At 45.4% G+C, this 23,128-nt stretch overlaps 1 protein-coding gene and 1 long non-coding RNA gene across 2 annotated transcripts in view; one reads left to right on the top strand and one right to left on the bottom strand.

Annotated features, from left to right (window-relative positions):
• Positions 1-23,128, bottom strand: part of LOC125749630 (transcriptional repressor scratch 1-like) — a 63,803-nt gene that overhangs the window by 36,491 nt on the left and 4,184 nt on the right. The gene's annotated exons all lie outside the window — the stretch shown is intronic.
• Positions 16,672-17,556, top strand: LOC125749632 (uncharacterized). The gene is made up of 2 exons (XR_007399972.1): positions 16,672-16,812; positions 17,105-17,556. It is a non-coding gene; the product is annotated as an uncharacterized LOC125749632 (long non-coding RNA).

Here is a 23,128-nt window from a genome sequence, read left to right as displayed (position 1 = left end):
TGACAAATGATGGGGAGGGCGTGGCCAGTGAATGGTGGGAAGGGTGCGGTCAGAAAATGATGGGGAGGGCATGGTCAGTGTATGGCGGGGAAGGGACGACCAGTGAATAGTGGGGAGGACGTGGCCTGCTAATGGCAAGGAAGGGACAGCCAGCGGACGGCAAACTGCGGGGAGGGGACGTCCGGCAAATAACAAGAAGGCGATGGCCAGTAAATAGCGGGGAGGGGGTGGCCAGTAAATAGTGTTCTTCTATTTATGGTTTGAGTGGAGGAGAGAATTAGGCCGGTTCTGCACCTGAGGTACTGAGACCCCACATTGCGACCTGGCTGACAGAGACGTCCGATCTGTGAGAATGACCGGGACAGAGCCAGCCCAACGTGCTGTTGGTGGGATCAGGGACACGGGGAACTTCATCACTGAAGCAACATCAACTATCTTTCAACCGCTTCATTTCGATATCTTGCTAGCACTCCTCTTGATATTTGCACCATTATTTCTCTGGTCATCCATCCATCCATTCATTTTCTAAAACCGCTTATCCTGTTCAAGGTCACGGTGGTTCTAGAGCCTATCCCAGAGGCCAAGGGCGCAAGGCAGGGAACAACCCAGAATGGAGCGTCCATCGCAGGGCACACTCACACACCATTCACTCACCCACGCACACCTATGGGCAATTTGGCAACTTCAATTAGCCTCAGCATGTTTTTGGACTGTGAAGGGAAACTGGAGTACCGGGAGGGAACCCCACAACACCACATGCAAAACAAACTCCACACATATGGAACCACTGCACCACTGTGCCGCCCCTTCTCTGGTCATTTTCCAGTATAATTTAATAAAAGCTGCCTATTTCTACAGTATCTCCCTACAGACTGGCGCCCTGCGCTTCGGAGACCTGGCAAGCCCCTCTGGACCACACTTAGGTCACTGTAACCATATAAGCATTTTTACACTCCCTTTTGTAATACCAGCCCTCATTAACCCTGGTAACTTCACCTGCTTTCCAGATGGCCTTATTTATCTTTAATCGGTTTCAATAAAAAGTTACCTAAAAAAATTTAAAATCTTGAGAGAACAAGCATGAAAGTGAACTTGGAGATTAGGCGTCAGCGACATCAGCGACTCCGCTGTGAGATTCCCTCACCTGAGAGTATAAATAAATGTGAAGCGAGCGGATCGCAGTGCCCGTACTTTAGTTACCAGGGTATAGCTCCTCCGAACAGGTAGATCAGAGCAGCGCTACTTATTCTGAATAAGAACAAATTCAAACCAATCCCTAAATACCTCCAACTTCATTTGTGGTTTCCCGTCATTATAAATCTATTCCTTCATTTCACACCTGAACAGAATATATTCATAGACACATAATACATGTATTTGATTATATGATTATACAATCACATATACAGTACTGGGGAGAAATCTTACTCAGTCAAAGAAAATGTTTAAAGCTCTTTATTCGGGTAGTAAGTGTATGTGTGTTCAGAAAGAAATTAACATTAGAACACCTGCAATTTAAAAGTAATGCAATAAAAACTAACAAGAATTTCTTCTGTTCTCCAAGAAGTCACTGATATCTTGTTGGATGGTGAGATGAACACTGATTCGGTTCCCAAGCCTCACCTCAGGGGCACCCCAGCTATTCCATGAATTTGTTAAATTTCACCACCAGCTCATTTAACGAATCCATTTAATTAGTTAAATAACTCAGTGAGGTATTGATTAGCCATACGAGGTTGTGTATATATGGGTATATTAAATGGTTGCTGCAAACACTGGGGTGACTTTAGGAGAGGTTTTGAAATAGCTAAGCTGACACGCTTTGACACACATGATGTCATAGTTTAAATCAACACAAATATCCTTCAGGCACCATTTTGTTTGACTGCCTAAGACAGTCAACAGTATGGTTCAGTATGAATACAGACATACCTTAAGCAAATATGGGTTTGACCAAAGCGTTATTTTCCCCATCATTCGGTATGGGTCACACTCTGTACAGCATGATACTAACTTTCGTTTGAGCTCATTAGATGGCATAAGCCTTCACTGGCATTTTTCACGTTGTCACACACATGGAGTTGATCTCCATTTGTTTGGTCTTGGTCAGTGTACTACATGGCATAGTACTCATATGTACTCACTGTACTCAGATATTCAACATACTCAAAATTACGAGTACTTCAACTGAACTAAACCAATTTTGGCTTTAAAAAAATAGTGCCAATACAGTAATAATGAAAACAACTTGTACATAAATTAACAATGAGTAAGGCTGAGTACTTTCCAGGCAGGGACCTCATGAGGCATACAAGGATAACCAGCCATAAACTGGAGTCAGGAAAAGAGGATGAGTTAATAAAAAAAAAATGCGCTGGAGAGTGCTTTGTCAGGCAGCCAAGCGATGGTCCAAAAATTAATTTCTATCTAGTGACAAATACATGAGAAAGCTTCTGTCTGAGCAAGAACACTTGTTAAAAAAACCCAAGTTTAGGCAGTGATTAATTACCTTGAATAAATAATTCATTGGTTATAAGTACAGCTGTGTAGCCTTACACGTGACACCCGGCACACAGTAATGTATAGCGTGCTAGCGTGTTAGCGGGATAGCACGCTCCCCCGCACACAGGATGGTGAGTATAGTGGCCATATGCTGGAGTCAGCAGGTGACGCCTGTGTCATTCATAACTGCAGGCCTGGGAAATAAATGTGCCATTGTAGGAGGACTTCCTAGCATCAGAGTAAGCAAAGCATGTTTGTTGCTGCAATAAGATCATGACAAATTATAATTACTCAGAGAAGTGATTTTAAAATCTACCTAGATCAAATATTCAGTAAGGTTGTCTTCCCTGAATTACAGTTTAACCAAATATGGTGATGGGATTTTTGTTTTACTTTTTAAAAATAAAAACAAAAGCATTTTATTGTATACTTTTATTGTATACTTTAAATCCCTTTTCTCTATCTTTTATTTACATCCATACAATATATGGCTTAATTAAAGGGGAAATATGCACTGTCCCTACACGGTCATTGCAGAGTATTTTCTTAGTCTGTACAGAGTCCAACATAAAGTCATCTTTAGTTGAGACTGTTGAGTGCACAAGTGTCCCATGGTGTTAGAGGTGCCCTTGTCCAGAGCAAGTTCTGAAAGTGATGAAAACGCACCCCTCCCCCGACATGCAGTTGCCGAGGCTTCCGGAATGTTCCGTCCCTCCGGCCCGCTTGCCGGGGAACCTGGAGGACGCGGCGCTATCAGCCTCCGCAGGGGATTACTTCTGCCGCTCGTCCCCGCTCTCCGAAGTGGGGGGAGGCAAGGCCGCAGACGAACGCGCACACACGCGTGCACACGCGCACGCACACACACGCGTGCAGGGTAAAAATAGCAGGAAGTGTGAGGAGCGGCCCCGTCCCACAGCTGGCTCCCACACTCCCTCTATCTCGCTCGCCGCGATGCCTACAGCTGCCCTTTTATTTTTATCGTAACATTTTGCTGTTTGCGTCCCAGTTCGGGCCGGTCAGAGCAGAGCCTTCCTCCGCTCCAGCCTCACGCTGCTGTTCTAATGAAAAGTCCACCGCGATTTTACAGTTTTAATTTAATTAAGCTGTTACAAGACCCCTTTTTCGTTCGATCACAATAGCCAGAATGAAATCTGGCAATTCCAATGTCTAATGTTGCACAAAACTATGGATTTAAGGAGATCCACAAATGTATTTGCCCCGGAGAAAGTAATTATGCTAAACAATTGTTTATATCCGCGTAAGGGGTGACTGTATGAAACAGACACTCCACAGATCTTCTTTATTATTCGGAAAAATTGCTCGCAAGGTAATAAAAATATTCCTTACAGCCATGAAAAATACTATAATGCAGAAATTACAGAAGAAAAACGGGATTCTGTTTATGTAATGTGGAATCAGTTTTCCGGTTTTGCTGATCATATTCCGGACTCCAAAAGCCCTAGAGGGCACGGAACGTGGATCGCAGTTCATTAGACAGCAGGGATCCATCGCCAGCGTTTCCGTTTAAGGTTTCTCCACCTCACAGTAACAATATGGTTAATTAAAGGGAAAAAATGCAGCCACTTAGCGACGAGTTTTTTTGTCAATTATTTTCGCTCATGCATTTTAAAATTCGGGTGAGGCGCTAAGGACACTGCAGGAAAAATCTGTACACAGCCCAAAAGTACACAGTGCTGTTTAATCATCTTTCACAGTCCCTTTAGCGATGCCAGCAATGTCACAGAAAGACAAGCGTGACGCATCGCCATGCTCCGGCCCTCCGCTGTATATTTATACACATGGAGATCATTCCGGAAAAAGCCATGGGTCACACTGCAGCATCGCTGCTGCTCTGTGAAGGTCCGCAAACAAAATCAGACCCAGGCGGCATGACTGTGGCTTTGAAAATAACAAGACTTCTGGGAGTCTAGGACAACTGTATCGATTTAATATAATATTTACACTCAAAACCTGATGGAGATGTGTTATGGCTGCCAAGGAACAAGGTTTATCTTCATGGAGGAGGGGGGGGCCTGGAAATAACCGAGCGTTCACAGGTGTTAGCTGAACAACAGTAAGATCAATAGTCTCTCTCTCTCTCTCTCTCTCTCTCTCTCTCTCACACACACACACACACACACACACACACACACACACATATATATATATATATATATATATATATATATATATATATATATATATATATAGTGGTATGTGAAGTCAACTGCTTTGTTATAAGCAGATGCTATCTGCTTCAGTTATTACTCCCTTGGATATTAAGGACATCACAAAGGCCACGGAATGTGGGGGGTGCATAAAGTCATGTCCACTTGTCTGTTTGCTTTTGACAAACTCAGATATAACCTTTTATTGGAAAAATACTTGGATATAATTCCAGGCTCTGTTAAAGTTTTACTGGTTTGCATAAAATTATTCGTAGGCAATTTTTCTGCGGTTGGTCATTATTGCATTTCTAATGACGGTTCCAGACATTACTCAGAACTGAGTGTCCCCCCCCCCACCAGTTCTGCAGTCCATGGGCTGCAACACTTACCAACAACTAATGCAGGAACTGCCCTTAGATGAGGCTGTGGGGTCCAGAGTCCATACAAACCATTTCGGGGGAAATAATCGAATCCACGAAATGCCAAGAAGCCGTGAGCCCTCGCCCAAAGCTGCGCCACCCATTGCATCGACCTTCATTCTTCTGATGCAGTTCCAGCCGAGCAGCTTCTGAGAGAGCCAAGCCCTCATCTACAATGCTGATAAGATACATAGATTTTGATAATCAAGCTGTGGATTAATGGGTTCAATGAGCCATTTAATTAATCCGCGAAAAAAGACTGATGAGCTAGTTGAAAATATGCTTATTCTTTACACGGCAAAGGAGTACATATTGACCTCTATAATACACTGGCCCGCAGACTGAGATGCAGCCACCTGGGACAGGGCATGGGGAACCTCCCGGCTCAGGATACGGACTGGAGCGCCCCCACCTGATAGCAGCTAGCACAGACGGCATCCTACTTCTGTAGTCTAGAGCAGAAGCAAAATGGGCAAAATGGTGCATCACTTTGGACAAAATGCATGGGATGGTAATAAGCATTAGCTTAGCATCAAAAGACCATCGACCCATCTTCAACACATCCAGTGCATGGTCAAGGCGTGGTCAGGACATAAGGTAGGGGACACCAAGTATAGGATGCCAGTCACAAAGCAGGGGTTGCCCATGACAGGATTCCAGTACATTGTAAGCAATGGACACCTTTGGCAAGATAACAGCCAAAAACACAGAGCACAAGGCAGAGGACACATTGATGAGACACCAGCCATCCAGAGGGCACAAGGCAGGGGACACCTTTAACGAGACACCAGCCAATCACAGAGCACAAGGCAAGGGATACCTTTGATGGGATACCAGCCAATCACAGGACACAAGGCAGGGGATATCTTTGATGGGATACCAACCAATCACAGAGCACAAGACAAAGGATACCTTTGACGAGATACAGTACCAGCCAATCACAGGACACAAGGCAGGGGATATCTTTGCTGACACGGCAGCTATTCACAGGGCACAAGATAGCGAACACCCTGGACAGAACACCAGCTGATCATCGGACAAAGCATCTATCTGACCCCACAACTGACTCCTACCCTGACCCAGAACTGAACATGACGTCTGGTAGATGGAGGACCAGCCTGGAGATGAAGGACCAGTCTGGATGCCCTCTCCATCCCAGGGCCAGGTTCTGTGGGTAAGAACCAACCTGTCCATCTTGGGATTTTCTTGCCCACAAGTCCCAGTCTGACTGGCATATACCAGCTACCCCTAGTGCCCTGGCAGTGTTCCCCAGGTGTGGTCCGGCTTCAGTCCTTGCTGGCTGCCGTGGGTGTTCTGAGAATTAAATCGCTTAGTTAGGTTTTAGCCTGGCAACATTTTGACGCTTCTCGCTCAATTGTTCCTCCCCTCAGCCTGACAAGCAGAGTGTTTAGATTAGCACTGAGCTGTTAACACGTGTAAAAAAACCAGCCCTCCTTGCAAAGTCGTGATTAGCTCATTTGTCGATTGTGATTGTAACGCAGTCCTTTCTTCAAGCTTAATCTTTAGGCACCACATGCAGCGACTCCACAACACACTTTGCGGCAAGAAATAGTCAAATTCGAATGACCTTTAGGATAAAAGATGTACAGCATTTACATCGAATCAGGCCTCCCAGTGCGGATAAGAAGACCCCGAGCTACTGTCGGATACAAAAAAACATCTCATTCTTTTATTGTGCCTCTACATTGAATTTGCTGCCCCTAGAGGATAAACATTTCTGGATAAATCAGATGTTGTAGGCATTCTGCAAACAGCCAAACATCACCTTTCAGAGACTGAACCTCATCTCTTCCAGTCGTTATAGGTCCTGGCAGCTGAGCTCTAAGTTTGCCGATTTACAGTTCGCTTTATAAAGTGAAACCACTTGACGCTCAACACACAGCGAGCTTGAACCCTAACCCTCACCGCTCTCTGCTTCCCAACAAACCCGTGGTGGACTGAAAACCCCTCATCACCCTGCCCCCCTTCTCCAGCCCATGTTACTGAAATGGCTCTTCCTTCCCATAGTCCTCTATTTCAGGCCCGGATTCTGCACCCTTTCCCATCCGCTCGCTATGTGGCCGATCCCACAATGCACTGAGAGGGTCTCCTGCCATGCTATGGCCGCCCCTTCCACCGGACACGTACGTTGATAAATTGCTTGCTTTCTTCTTGCATTCGTCTCAAAGTGTTGCCGTCATATATTTGCAGCAGGATCTATTTCTGAAGGAGAAACGCATGTGGCAAGCAAATTGTGGGGGGGGGGGGGGGGGGAATGGCACGCATGAGTAAAGCATGGGGGGGGAGATTAAGCTGCTGATCGTGCAGTTAAGAGACCGAGCGAGAACAAAATAACAAGCGGCGGCGGATTGCTGGGGGGGGGGGGGCTGTCCCGTGTAGCCCCCGCCCCTGCATATTAAATTAAATGCACACAGGGGGACTTTTCACCGCCGATTTTTAGCTGTCAGCTATTTCACTCATTTAATAATGAAGTCATCAAAAGGAACGTTTTCCTGTCCACGAGACGCGGTGACTGTGGGAAGCAGTCAGCTGTAGCCGGGCCATTGATGGACGGTGTTGGCGACAGCCTGGTGACATTCAGGCCGGCACCAATGTTAAGGGCTCCTTGTGGAATAGTGGCCATGCCCAGTTTGCTGAGGATCCAATCAGATCCAGAAACAACAATTGCCAAGATGTAAGGATATTTTTTATTGGTCATGGAATATACGTACTCCAGAAACTGTTGCAAAAACATAGAACATTTTCGTTTCAAAGGTCTACAAGTCCAACAGCTGAGTTTTAAAAGTCTGTCATGACATTAAGGTCTGACACCAATGGCAAAAAGTGTCACTTTATGTAATTTACTGCTTATGAGTCATAATAGTAAACGGATGCCAGCTGAAGTGAAATTTATTACAGGGGTTATAGTCAAATCAGAGTCCAGTATTCAGGACCCCGCCTCTGACGGCGGGAACGGGAATGTTTGCCATTCAGGGAGACCTGTCACCTTCACTCATTATACAGTTAGTCATAGTTATTTATTCATCGAGTCACTCTCACACTGTCAACAGGATGACAAATGCCTGTTACATACAGTATAATACGGACGAGAGCTCTGGTTACAATACAGTGTGAGCCAGCAGAAGACTGATTTATCGGTTGGTTTAATTAGACGTGGAAGCTGGGGGGGGGGGGTAGTCCCCCCCCCCATAAGCCGGCCTGCACACGCGGGTCCCATCTCAGTCGTCCAACCCACAAATATTAGATTCTTCCAGCTCATGCAATTCCAACATTGTTGCAATGCACAGCTGTTCTGTTATCCAATGGCGGGAGGCCACACCCACATGTCCACGGTCTCCATGGTGACAATAAGCTAATGATAAAAGGACACTTTCCAGACAGACTTTTAGCAGAATTATTCAGGCATCATATTTATTAATACAGTGATTTGCATTTTGCATGACATCATGACAGTGACTGCATAGGGTATTTGGATATGATGCTCAGATGCATCGATGTTTTTATATCTGTTCAGATGACAAGCATCTCGAAATTAAATCTTTCATGTTTAGTGACTTTCTAAGAAATGTTACAAATACTCCCAAATCAAACAACTCAATGAAGAAGCCACACAAATGCACTGCTGTGAATATAACTGAGTGGGCACGCACACACCACACAGACACACAGTCTGAGTCGCGCAATCAGATATTAAGAATATCACAGGCATCAGAAAATTGGCTTTAAAGGTTAATTATAACACGCTGATAATTTTGCATCATTAAATGTGTCCACCAAGGAATAGGGTAGAGGCTTGGGGGCAGGTACAAATGCTGTGTGAATCAGCACAGAGGACAACTAAAAAAAACACTAAAAGGACATAAACCGATTTGTCTGCTGTACGGCACCCAGTGTCACGGCCAACAGAATCAGAGACCCCACATTACTCTAGCAAGCAGGGACTAATAACCAGCTAATTCAGGAGGCCTGAACACACCTGAAGGCCCTCATGCAGGCCACGACCGGACAATTCATGGTACGGTAAGGTCAAGCTCTCTGCACCTTTCCCATAATGCACTGCAGAACACCTGACGGGCTCCCAGCCGATTATGCGTTTTTGCTGCATCCTGAAGGCAGAGACAACCAAGCTACTCATTAGGGTTAGGGTTTGAGTTTTAAGGATATCCTGGGGTGGGAAGGGATGCGATCAGGACCAGTGTTCATTTTGACAGTATATTTTATAGTTTTAGTCTTTTGATGGAAATGTAATTTAGTTTTAGTTGCATTTATATCATCTGATTTTGTTGTTAAGTTTTAGCCAATGTAAATTTCAGGATAATTAGTAGATTATATTTACAGTAGATACAGTCAATGAAACTCATATTTCAAATACATCATTTTCAGTTTTCTTTGACACACACACACACACACACACACACACACACACACGTGCGCGCACAGACTGATCTACCCCTATCCTCTTAACAGATTCCTGAAGGAAACATCTGTAAAGTTGTTATTACTACATGGCATTAGGTTTGAAACTGTGGTCATACATTTAACTGTTGCAAAGGTTATAATATGAAACATTGCACTAAACACGAAACTTTATTTGTCATTGAGTAAAATATTAAGTAAAACCAAAATTCAGTCTCATATTCATTCATGTTATAGGGTTATAGGAAAAAACACCAGTGTGTAGAATTTGAAAAAAGAAAACTCACGCGTTCTCGCTCAAAAGTGAAAAAATATCAAACTACTGAAATCCAGCTGTGTTGCATTTCTGCACCTGGTTCAGTTCATGGCAGTGAACGTTTCACACACATTAAAAGAGAGGACAACTATTCGTTTCTCTTCATTTCATTGCACTTCAGGGTTGTGGTGTTTTCCCTGCCACTGCCGTTCCTCACAGTCAGCACAGTCGGTGTTTTCCTTCACCTTAAATGTAAAATTTAACCAAATTTAACTCTAGCACAGACTTGGCTTGGGTGGTAACTGATTTTTTATTTGGTCCAGAGACTATACGATGCTTATTTTTGATTGTATTTTTCCAAAAGCAACGCTATTCTGACATTTCAAAAGAAGTGAACACGTTACAATGTCATAAAGAGTAAAACACGTCACTTAACAGTCAGACAGAAGAGAAAACGTCACTGTTTACATCACCATGTACTGTCGGAAAGAGGAGAACACATCACTGTAAAGTCAGACAGAAGATAATACGTCACTGTTTATGTCACTGCACACTGTCAGAAAGAGGAGAGCACGTCATCGTACATTATCAGACAGAAGAGACCATGTCACTGTACACTGTCAGAAAGGAGAACACATCACTGTAAAGTCAGACAGAAGATAATACATCACTGTTTATGTCACTGCACACTGTCAGAAAGAGGAGAGCACATCATCGTACATTATCAGACAGAGACCATGCCACTGTACACTGTCAGACAGAACAGAACACATCACTGTACGCTGTCAGAAAGAGGAGAACACATCACTGTAGACTGTCAGAAAGAGGAGAACACATCTCCTCTGTCAGGAGGAACAGAATATGTCACTGCACACTGTCTGACAAAAGACAACATCACTGTATACTATCAGAATTAGAACACGTCACAACATACCATCAGAAAGAGGAGAAACTTCACTGCAAAATAAAAGAAAGAGAACATGTCATTGCATACTGATAACAAAAAGGAGAAAATGTCACTGTACATTGTCAGAAAGAGGAGAACACACCACTGTGCAATGTTAAAATAAAGAGAACATGTCACTGCACACTGTAAGAAAGGGGAGACCATGCCACTGTACACTGCCAGACATGAACGAGTCACAGGTGGGGTGAATCATTAAAACCACGGTCTCCTGACTCACCCTCCGACAGACGGCCACCTCCAAGCACACAACTGGTTTCATTTCAGCTTGTTCTCTTGACCTAATTAGCGGTTAATCATATGTGCTACATACACCTCTCTCCCAAATCACCAGAGTACAGCATAACATTTATTAGGTATGGGGGGAGGCATGGCAGAGATTGTTCGATTCAGGCTTGTTGCCACATAAAGCCAAGGTAACTTTATTGTTTGTATGAGACGTGGTATCAAGGACACTAAAGACACTGGTAATGGTAATTGTGCAACTACGCTATCCACAGAACTAACCCAGAACAAAATTGCTAATTTCCATGATCTCTAGGCAAGAATATTCCTAATATTGGGAGACATGAATTAAGACAACACGACAAGCATGGAAATCAGCTTATACCACATCAGAATGGAAAGTAAAAAAAAAAAAACATGATATACGCTTAGAGCAATTCAGACAAATGTAAACAGCAGCAAAGGACTATATCCTCAGTGAAATGTAAGTCGAATGGAAGAAGGCAGGTACTGACCTCCTTTCCCCAACAGAACTGATGGGTTTAAGTCAAGTAAGCCATGAATCAGAGGACCTCTATGAGAGAAAACCTCAGCGATGTACAGCAGACAGAGCGGGAATGATTTTGGATTATAACGGGGCTCTGAAGGAAAAGCCAAGGGATCTGTGCGCACTCCGAGAGGAACGAGGGGCCAGACGGGATTTGGCACAGAGACCCTCGCACGGAAACCCTCAGAAGTCGGCGAGGGGCTCAGCATAGGATCTCCAGCCGTCCTCCGGAAGAAGCTCCCTGAATACCAATGCGCTTGTAAACACCCTGACAGCCCCAAGGTGGGAAACATCAGAGTGAGGACTGGGCGGACTTACGGGAGAAAGTTAAAACCATGATCCGATGTCGTGTGGAGGGTGGCATGACTGCCCGACCGGCAAGGGAAAGCACTCCAATCACATTAAAAATAAATAAATAAAAAATAAAATATATAAATGCACAATATAAACGTTTCAAGTTGACATTCATTACAGAAGCAGATAGCTAATAACGAAGGACACAGCGGCTTTCATAACTTCGCAGCGCACTCGACATTATCAACTTGGGAAAAAAGAAAATGCAAACGCGCAGCTTTTTCCCTTCAGGTGACTCCAGGGGACGCGCTGCTTTCGGCGCCTGGACTCCGCAAGCGGCGCCTAATCAATTTTATATGCCAAGCAACATTCCTAAAGCAAAAAAGCGATTTAATGCGCCGGCCGAGGGCGCAGCCCGCGCGGCGTAGCAGCTAGCGGTAGCATAGCAGCGGAGAAACACCTGCAGAAGCGCTTAATGTCTGTGCGCTTCATGCATCTGGAAGTCTCGCTCCGGGCAGGACGGTGAGCATGGGGAAAGGAGCAGGAATGAGTGACTTTATTTTCGTACGGAAGTGGGGGGGGAAGATCAGTATTATGGTGATGTGGGTGAGGTGAATGAATGAGACCCATTGCCTCGGGGTCCACACCCACCACGTACAACCGAGTAGTATTGGTGTGGCTTATTTCTGGCTTAAGTACAGATCAGTACAGTGACAGTGAAGCAGGCTCATTACAGTCATTCTGAATGATGTAGCCCCCACACCACCCCGGGGTAATGCGACGTGCTCACACACAGAGTGGCCCCCACAGTCAGTCTCCTGCCCTGTGGACCTTGAATTCCTTTGCGGAGCGGGACTGGGATCCATCCTGGGGCCTCTCACGAAGCCCCCTTGACTGTAAATCAAAGAGACAGGCTCCCGCACGGCCCCCGCCGTGATCGACGGCTTTCGGCGCGGCCCCCGCGACCTCGCCTGTTGCTCTTCCAGGATGAACAGCACGCCGCCTCCTGGGGTGTCAGAGCCGATGAATTGGCCAGGGCGCAATGACACGTAATAAGGTCTCTGCAAAGCCAGTGAAGGGGAGAGCGGGAGTGTCTCACAGCCACACTGACACTAACACTGACACTAACACTAACACTGACACACTAATGATGCCATTGACACTGATTTTGACACCAACACTGACACAGATGCTGATACTGACACCCTGTCCAAATTTCAGCCAGCAGCCCACTCCTCTTAGCTGGCAGATTTTACCACCACTGACCCATACAATCTCCCCCCCCCCCACCCCATCCCCCATCAGGGACAGACATGAACCAGGTCTAGTGAAATTTTTGAGGCGAAAAAGTTTTTAATGCGCATTTCAAGGGTAAGATTTTATTCAAATAGGATGCCAAGATTATCTGTGTGAGATACTGGATGTACTTGAGTATTATTGTAAACTGTGAATTGTGCCTGTCATTTAAACTTAAGAGAGCGCTGCAGCATGCAGGATCTGATGTTAGATAGGCAGTTATTTACTGTCGAGGAAGAGGCAGTCATATCAGACTTGTAAAAAACATACCGGCGTGTATCATTAGCGTGCCTGTTACGAATGACACGCGAGGCATGAGGCGCACTGGACTCACACAGGTCTGTCTCGGGGGTTTGAACTCCCCAGCCTACCTGTGGGCCGATTTTGGCAGCCGCATCTGGGACCCCGTCCAGCCCTCCGCTGCTCTCTGAGCCCCGGCCACCGATGCCTGCCAAGGCACCTCGGCCAACAGCACGGGCCGTCCTGACCCCTGAAGACACTCCCCACAGAGGCAGCTCCTTCCAGGGCACCTCAAAGTGCAAGTCGCCCTGGAGACGAGGGCCTTGCCAGACCTCCCTGCACCTCAGACAAGGCCCTACCCCCCCCCCCCCCACCTCAGCCCACGCAGGCAGATAAACCATAAGCCAGACGGTGTTCCCCTTTAAAGCCTACCGCTGGAGATACTGACTTTCCTTGTGCTTATCATTCATTAATCTTATGAAGTTTCATATTAATCTAAATTCCTTTTTCGGACTCCAGCCATCAAGATTCCAGCATACTGGGAAGACCAGGCCGTCTCGCCGTGACACAGTAACCATCAAACAATACTCAAAATTATCCTGTTTATGATCAAGTGTTCCAATCACTATAATAACAACTGAGATAAGCCATCTTTGCAGCTGAACACTCGGCTCACAGTGAGACTGGGCAGGTCGTGCGTAAGAAGGAATCCCATTCATTTACTCATACCCTCACATAACTCCGTTCTCACCGGAGGTACACCAACGTTCAGTCTCATCATCTTTTAAACATCAGGCCCTTTGATTTCCATCAGTATGACTCTCACCGTTTTGCCCAACGTGGAGAAAAATCACTCCAGTGTCAAGAATGACTCGTCAGTCTCATTATATCCAAGCCCCTGGGAAACCTGCTCTTATCGGCATGCCTGCATAAATACTGATAAATTGCAATCGTAATTTGAAGTGGGAATTCGAGCCTTAAAGAGTGCCATCACACACACACACAGTCACACACACAGACACACACACACACAGACACACACACACACACACACAGAAAAAGATGCACTCAGCACCCATTGGCTAATAACACAGCTAATCCAGTTGGAGACCACCAGCTAATTATGCGATATATAAATCAAGGGCTCCTGCATTATGTGCTGCTGTAATGGTCTGTAATACTCCTCTGGAGATTGCCTACATTTACACCCTGGCCAGTGTTGATTATTGGCATCGCCTACCACCAGAAGAGCGTAAATAGCGCGACTTGCCCGATTCTCTGTTTACTTAGGCCAGGATAATAGTGCGGCGAGTCATCGAAAGATGGCAAGTATCCTGAAGCATGTTGAGCAATAGCGATATTAAACGCACCCGGAACGGCCCCTTAATCATCTTAAGGAGGCCTGTGTAAAATTGTAATGCTTATGCTTCCTGAGCGATTTCGTTAAACCAAATATTACCTCAGGCTTACGTCAATGACTGACCGCTCAGCAGAAGTAAAAGTTTTCTTTAAAAAAAAAAAAAAAAAAGACGTTTAGCTTCATTTAAGGAGCAAGCCTTTTGCCAACGTCTCCAAATGAAAAGGCTTGGTTGCATCTTGATATCTGTGAATGGTTCACTGATCTAATCCAAAGTTGTCTTCAATATAGTGATCAACAAGGTCTTAATTTCTGTGAAATGTCTTTGATTGTTATAGGAGGAAGAGCATTTCATGAGTAAAGGGTTATTCGCAGCATCCCTGAAGCAGTGGTGGTTGCGCTTTGGCTGTCGGATTTATTACTTCAGCATAACAACACAGCACAAAGCACCTGTCCTACGCAAGCTAGTCTGCAGTGGTAAATCCGCTGTGTAAGAACTCAAAACACAATAATTCTTATAGTCCTTTATATATAAAATAACTGTCAGATTTTTCTTTAACATTTTTAAGTAGAATACACAAATACATCGGCTAAGATATATCAGTAATAACATCCGTCGTACTTAAATGTTGCCTTTTTAATGTACTGTACCGTCACAGAACGGTTTCATTGGAGAAGAGAGGCTCCATGAGAAGAGACATGCGTATGGTGTTTAACAGTAAGCATTACCGTAAGAAATGTTAAATACATACAAAACCGTTCCGTGTTAACAATATTGTTTTAGGGGAAATAGAAAAACAGCATGCGGGCCGCTTGTGATTGATTTTGTCGGACTCGCGCTTTCGGGGAAACGGGACGGTGTGCGCGGCCATGTGCGCGTCCCCGACAGCTTGGACAGCCCGCTCCTGCCGCATTCGCGGTCCATTTTCTGCTGCTGGGGTATTTTCTGGCACCTGTCTACGCTGACATGACCGACTTTCACACTCATCCAGGACAGCTGCCTGCAAACCATTTTATTATGTAGTTGGGCCACACTGTTTATCATCCAGTTTGAAAAACTGCGCGCACAAGCTCATTTATTTCCAATTCGTTAGCTACTGCTAATATTTCTATCCCAGTCATCTTAGCGAGACTGATAAATTATGTAATACGCTGATAAATGTATGAAATGCAATTTAAATGTGGCTCTAACACGAAATGAGGACAGACGCTGCTTTGTCGTTTTATTACTTCTTTCCGCCGTCTTGGTTAATTTAAAACGTTTTAATCAGTCAATTGCGTTGAATCACACTGGTTTATATACACTATGGTCACATAGTTTTCAGAAACGCACATCAGGCAAATTACAGACGCTGTAAACCCAAAAACAAAGCATAACATTTAACAACACGTCGACCTAGAATCAATGCATATATATATATGTGAAGTAATGCCAGCAAAGCGCATGATACAATGGCTGAATTAATCACGATCACAGCCGACTAATTTACTGCGTAGTTATTACTACATGGCTGGTATTGAGATAGGCAGCTCTGGATTACCATAAAAGCAGAGCGTACAATCTCCTTATGGACAATAAGCTTTTATTCACTGTTTCGCTCCATGCTTACCTCCTTATGTACTATACTAGTGCTTTGATTCCTATGAAATTTGTGTTGACTTCCTTTGTAGGAACAGACACCTTACATCACGCATGTCACTTTATTTTGAATTGCTCGTTTCCATGCATTTGTGGGGTAATTATTTTGCCGGCCATTTCAATCGCACCGTCTCTTGCTCCCGGCTCATCGGAAACGGTTAAACTCGGCTCTTGCGTTAATTCACAAAGCGGGGGCTGTTCCGTGCTGCCCTTTGAGGCCTTAAAATAGACCTCTTGTATCGTTTCCAAACTCCGGGGTCTATTTTCTGCCGAGCCCAGCACAAATTGCTGCCGGATAAAAGGTGTTTGATTAAAGCGCGGCCCGAGCGCCGCCTGCGGCGCGTCCTGACCTGCGGCATCTGGCCGCCGCTCCGCTTTGCGCCGTTTGCCAGCTTTGGCGGCTCCGCTGCTCCGCAGCACCCGGCTCCGGCAGCACCCCGTAGATGTAAAGCCTTTGACAAAAAACCGGTGAGTCATCAGAGTTCAGCTTTCGTAACTTCTGAATAAATCCTGCCGAGTTTATCATCTGAAGGTCAAACAGCGCGCACGCCATCCCCTCCAGAGTGCCGCACCGGCTGCCCGGTCTGGGGAAGCTCCCTTAAATGCAACACTCAGGCCTCTTATTGTAACTTTAAAAAAGCCGGCATTCCTAAGACCCCCCCCCCTCCCCCCGAGCACCCAATACCGACCCCCCGGTCTGGATGGGGGTCTGCGTGTCTGTCTGTGCGGGTAACACGATGCCCCCTGCTTTCCCCTTCAGGGAGCGCTGCTGAATCGATCGCAGCAGAAAGTGCTGAAGCGGCATCGCGGCAGTTCCGACCGACGCAGCCCAGTGAGTCACTGGAGCTGAAAACATGAACAGGACTGCTGACTTCTGAAACAAGACAAACACTCAGGATCGCTGCCCGGGAGCGGCGCTTTTCACATCAGCCTCATTGGCGGCTTTCCCCCCCTCCTCCTCCTCCTCCGCGGCCGCCGCCGCCGCCGCTGCTGCATTCCCACCGCAGTGCTCCGGCCGCCGAGTAAAACACGCTATGAATAGCATCCATATCAGATGCGCAGAAATCCACGGCAAAGCCCAGGGGGCAGGAATGTACTACGCTGAAGTGAGCGTACAGAGCATTATCGTTTAGCACAAATGTGACCTCTTCTTTTTGTCTTTCTTTTTTTTTGCAAACCCGTCCTCCCTCTCAAATAAAACTGATTTGTTTATATTTAGATGTATTTTTTCGGCACTTTAAATCATTTGTTAGGAACACTGAATTGTACACAAGACAAAACCAGCCGCCCTCTTTCTATATATAACGGCATTATTAATTGTATGTGTCTCAAGAGCTGGAAGTTATAGACACGTTTGGCAATAAATACTGTACACTTCTGAAAAAAAATGTGAACGCTTTGTAACTATCATTTGAAAAAAGAAATCCCACACAGTTTTGGGTACCTGCTTTTCTTATGGCTTGGTTAAAAGAATTTTCAGAGCACCTGAGTGGAAGATTTGTGGAAGCCCAGGAAGGATTAGTGAGGGCATCTAACAAGTGTAGCAGTCTTACATGGAAAGAGGGCAGACATCCGATGTAAAGTGATGTAAACTGGGTCTGTTTCCGAGGTCGGACACTGCAGTAATGAGCACCATGGACGGTTAACAGCATTCAGACCATCATCATGGATCCTGTGCTCGACTCTGCCATCACAACATCCTATGTTTAGGGTTGACCGTGACATTAAGTGCATAGCTCACATTATAAGATGGAACCATTATAAAAACACACTGACAAAAAAGATTTACCTTAGATATGCAAGGTGTAGTTTACCTGGGCAACAATATTTATGGTACGTTCCAAAATTACTCAAAATCGGTGTTTGTGTGATGCGGATTCAGAATGTCAGCAAATTGCATAATAAAAATGGAAAATGACAGTTGAATATAAAAGGCCCGTGTGTTTATGACACGCTGTGCTTAAATCGCAGTAATGAGTCGAAGGTTACCTTTGTCAATGGTGATAAATCCCTGTAGCTGATGGGGATTTAGGGAAGGAGAGTCAGAAATATAATCACGCTTAAAAGGAGTCGTCAACACATCCCATGTCATAATACAAGTTTGTGTTCAACCCCCCCCTGAGTGTGACCCCTGTACGGAGCCCCTCCATCTGTGGTGCCCCTCCTGAGCTTCTTTGGGTCTTCTGAAGATGCCCACATCTGCTCTTCTTCACCCAGGGTCATCAGGACGAAGAGGCAGCTTGTAGGCAGGCTGGCTAAACGATGCCAGAGTGGGCAGACAATCCCGGTTTGTTATGTAATGTTTATCGTGGGGATGGCGATGAGACTCATGACCAAATCCCCTGCTGCAAAGGAAACGGGCTGTTTAAGCCTGTTTGGGCAGAACGATGCCACTGTGCTACACGAAATAACAAACAGTGCCGGAAGAGGCGACTCGGGTCCAGTTTTTAACACCTTTTTGAAAAGCCTGGTTGCACAAAAGCGGAACAGGGCAGAGACTTGGTACAGGCTGTCATCCATCAAGTGCTGTTTCAATGCATGACTACATGCTACTGCTTTGCTGCCGCATTTCCATTTTCAGCACAGGTCATGTTATTTTTGGTTCTGCATGCCTCGTGGAAGCCATTTGCTTACTCTACATATCTAAACGTTTACAATGCTGATTTTTTCTGGAGGTGAGAGATCACTTATGGAAAGAAGACTGGCACACAGAGACGGCGTCCGTAGACTAGCCCATCGAAGGCTCCCGACGCTACAGCTACGTCGATTTGTACCCTGTCATCTTGCGTTTCGGTTTGTTAGTTTGTCACACTGAGCGCTGAGAAAATTGCTGCTGAATGCAAGTGTCCCTCCAGCAGCCTTTAAATTCGCCGCAGCTGCTCACAATCAGTTGTTATAGCTACACATTTGTTATGCTTGGAGTCTTTTAGATTATAGGCCTTGTTCTCATTGAATATGAATTATATTCAGAACTCTAGTGTATGAAAATTTGGGGCAAAAGTAAAAGAAACTTGTACACTCTAAGCATGGTTGTATATCAGAGAAAGGTCCAGCCACATAAGATATAAGGAATAATCCGGGTAAAATCATGAAACTATACACCGGCCGTAAATCATTTTTATTGAGCGTACATGTCATTCAGAAAAAAAAATGTAATAGCCAGTTGCTAACAACTGTAGCGACAGAAAATCAACCATGTATGTCAGTTGATCGATAAAATCTTTTAATTTAATTGATGTTAATGTCATAATTTAAGAACATGTGAGTGACCATTTAAACTGAAGCATCATCTTTAACAAGAAAATCAGACAACAGATTAATCAGAAAATCACCCAATCGCATGTGGGAAAAATGTATACAAATACTGGTAGATGTGTGTGATTTTAATTGTAAGGTCTTAAATGCTGCAGAATCCTGACTTTGCAGATTTTCAGTCACGCACGACGCTCACAAAACAGCCCATTCACCTGTCTTGCAGTGCAGAAGTGGCAAACGATTATTACACAGACAAATACAAAGTATGGTCCAAACTAAAAAATACTCACTCTGCTGTAGGAAACAATGAATTATTAAGACTAGGTGTATTGTCCTTGTCTGGTTTATGTAGGCGGACAGGCTGATTTTACAGGCATCAGGCAAAGTGAGGCACTTTGTAACCGGATCCTCATCATTGTCATCGTCAGTCTACCGCTCGCCTGGTGAGGGGGGCCGGCTGTAACAGTGTCACCATGCATGAATTTACATGACAAAGCATCATATATGAGTCTCTGTGAGGCAGACACCACCGTGATGTTCTTACATCCCGCTTGTGAAGCCGGTGTCCTTTTTATTCAGTGTACACGACTCAAATCATACATCTTTTTTTAAAAGTTCGTTCACGATTTTGTTTTAAAAAGTGCACAAGGTGTGGTTTTTGGCGTTACTGTGCGCAGCCAGTGCCGTGCATTACTATTGCGGGAAATTACAAAAAAAATGAGCATGAAATAACCATTTACCACGGTGAGTGAGAACTTCCCATCTCCTTCAGTGTGTTATGACTCAGCCAGGCTCTCTGACTTATTACACATTCCTATCCTCCGGGCCGACGCTCAAACAATGTCTGTGCTTCTTTGAAATATCTCTGTCGGATGTTATCTGTCTCCTGTTGTTTGAGACGAGAGACATTCCAGATTAGCACTGCTAAAGAGGTTAATAGTGATTTTAATTATTGACGTGGACAATAAGCTGCAATAGAAGTACCTGCTGAAAGTGAGCTACTCAGCAAGGCTGCTCAGCTGCTTATTGTTTCAGCTGATCGGGGGATGGGGCAGGGGGGGGGGGGGGTGGGTAGCTGTGCTACCTTGCAAGCTGCTTCTGCTGCATGTTATCCAAACTGGGTCATCAGTCCCACCCCACACTCTCGAAGTGCTTCCTGCCTGCGTCTGCGCTGAGCTGCAGTGCTCGCGGCCTTCCCGCTGCTTCCTGCAGACTCGGCCCGGATCGTAGGTTCCCCATGAAATGCGACGGCCGATCTGCGTCGTTAGGGAGAAGATGGAGAATTTCATTGTGCCGATGAGACCTGAAACTCCCCGTTCCCAGCGCCTAAAAGCGAGCGCCACTCACATTGTGTTTTTATATTTTTAGGCTTTTATACCTTTCGTGCAGCTTAGCTTCTGTCTTCACCGGGCTGGAAATGAAGAATCATTTCAGCTGGGGGCTCAATGTCTGAAAGCACCAGCAACACCGCTGTACATTGATTTTTAAATTCTCAATTAGTAGCTAGACTGTGTCTTTAGAGAGATGGATTTCAATAGCAATAGAAAACGCTTAAGAGCTCATTGGCGTCTTGGTACGGTGCTACAGGCAGCCATTGCCTGGCAGAAAAAAATGATTGTGTTAAAAGCCTGGCTGACTAACTGTTAGAGCAGGGAGCTGTGTTCTGGGTTCTAGGTAACACTGGCTCCATCCATAAAGTTATCCCCTAATCTAAGGAACATTTCCAAAGAAGCTGTCCCATAAAGGGAACCAGAAATATGTAAAGTGAAACAAGCAAGGCCAATTGCAGAACTGTCTGGGGTTATTTGGTTTCTGCTAATCGTAGCCAGGAGTGCCATCACACACCTGCGGCCAGCAGGTGGCGCTGCTCATTACAGGGCGTGCGATGTCAAACGTTGGGCCGGGGGGAGCCTACGCGTCTGCGATTAGACAACTGCAAGTATGGCCCCCCTGTAATTCCAGTGATCCTGCTCTGCTGAAGCACAAACTGGGACAAGGAGAGAAGCACTGCTTCATCTGCATGACATCACAGGAGCAGAGAGCGAGGAGAGGCCTCCAGCGTTAGCGGGAAGCACCCGAACTTAAACCACTCTGACTGGCATGTAAACGCAGAAAGATCAATGCGCACGGCCCCCTCCCACCCCACCTTGCCTTATCCGACTCCTGTTAAGTAATGAATTCTGCTGACACAGTCCTGCTAACACAATTACCCAAAGCTCTGGAGACAAAGCAAGCAGAGGTTTCTCCCTGTAGCAGACAGCAATATTGCAGGAAGCTGACGACTCGGAGAAAACATAATTTATGGAAGTGGGAACTAAGGGGTGACAAATCTGGGACATCAGGCTTATTGAAAAAAGGTCACATTGAGGTGACAGACTGTCACAAATCCTCACAGTCACCGTGCAAAAGGGGGAACCTCCCCACCCCATGTGTCATGTGGCTGAGGTACCAGGGTGTCACAAAGCACATCGCCTCTGTCTGTAGGGGGAACCCCTGCCCAGCCCCACAGTGTCATATTAAGAGGCATAAGGATGCTGTCACCTCATAGCATAGACGCAACAATAAAGCGCAAGCATCAACTCACACTCAACACAAACCAGAGTGTCAGACAGCATTTGAAGATTGTTAGAATGGTGAGGTTGAAATGTATGCGTTGCCATCGATCTCTGCGACACTCATGCAGAGCTGCCATTTTCCTTCTCGTTAGGTATCATTTTGGGAAATATCTTTGTGCGGAATATACAAGGGATCGTAACCATGCAGCATCCCGTGATCTTCCGGCATCCCTCACGTGACCTTATTCACAGACGTTCATCCCTTCACATTTCACTCACATAACAGACTCTTTTATTGCAAGTGGGGGTTATGGGTCTTTCTCAGGGACCCGACAGCGAAATCACTCCACCAACCCTGGGGTTTGAATTGGTGACCTTCTGATCAAGGGCATGGCCTCCCACTGGGCCACATACCAGTTAAGCATCGCATGGTAGCGTAACTGCTGTGAGGAGAAGCGCTGTGATACCAGGAGCGAGGTGCATGCTGGGACATTTCAAACAGGTAAAACCTGTTGTTTACATTCTTCCATTTTAAAGAAAAAAATCTCCTTCAAAAGAAAATGTGATAAGCGTCCCAAAGCTCGGTGTCGAGTCCTGTTACTTTTAAAGCTACAACCATGTTAGCGGTTGATCACTGATCCATGGAGAGCTGTAGAAGTTACTCATCAAGCCACTGGGGTCAGTCTGAACAGCTCACATTCTGCTCAGAAGCAATTGGGACTATTAAATAACCAGCATCTTGGAAAACTAATTACGCCTCACCGAATTTAACTAAGCGTCTTGAAACATGCTGTCCATGTTCGCTATTAGCACAAATGTCATCTTGTTTGGAGATTTAATAGGATTGAAATAACTTGCAACTAGTTTAAATCAAACGACCAGATTACACCCCTCCACCCCCCAGGAAAAATCATAATGACACAAAATCTTCATGGCAGCAAAGCTTGGTATTCCGTGATATATTTATTTCGACT

The sequence above is a fragment of the Brienomyrus brachyistius genome, chromosome 9, assembly GCF_023856365.1.
Source record: "Brienomyrus brachyistius isolate T26 chromosome 9, BBRACH_0.4, whole genome shotgun sequence".
Lineage (NCBI taxonomy): Eukaryota > Metazoa > Chordata > Actinopteri > Osteoglossiformes > Mormyridae > Brienomyrus > Brienomyrus brachyistius.
This window is presented reverse-complemented; position numbering and strand designations above follow the sequence as displayed.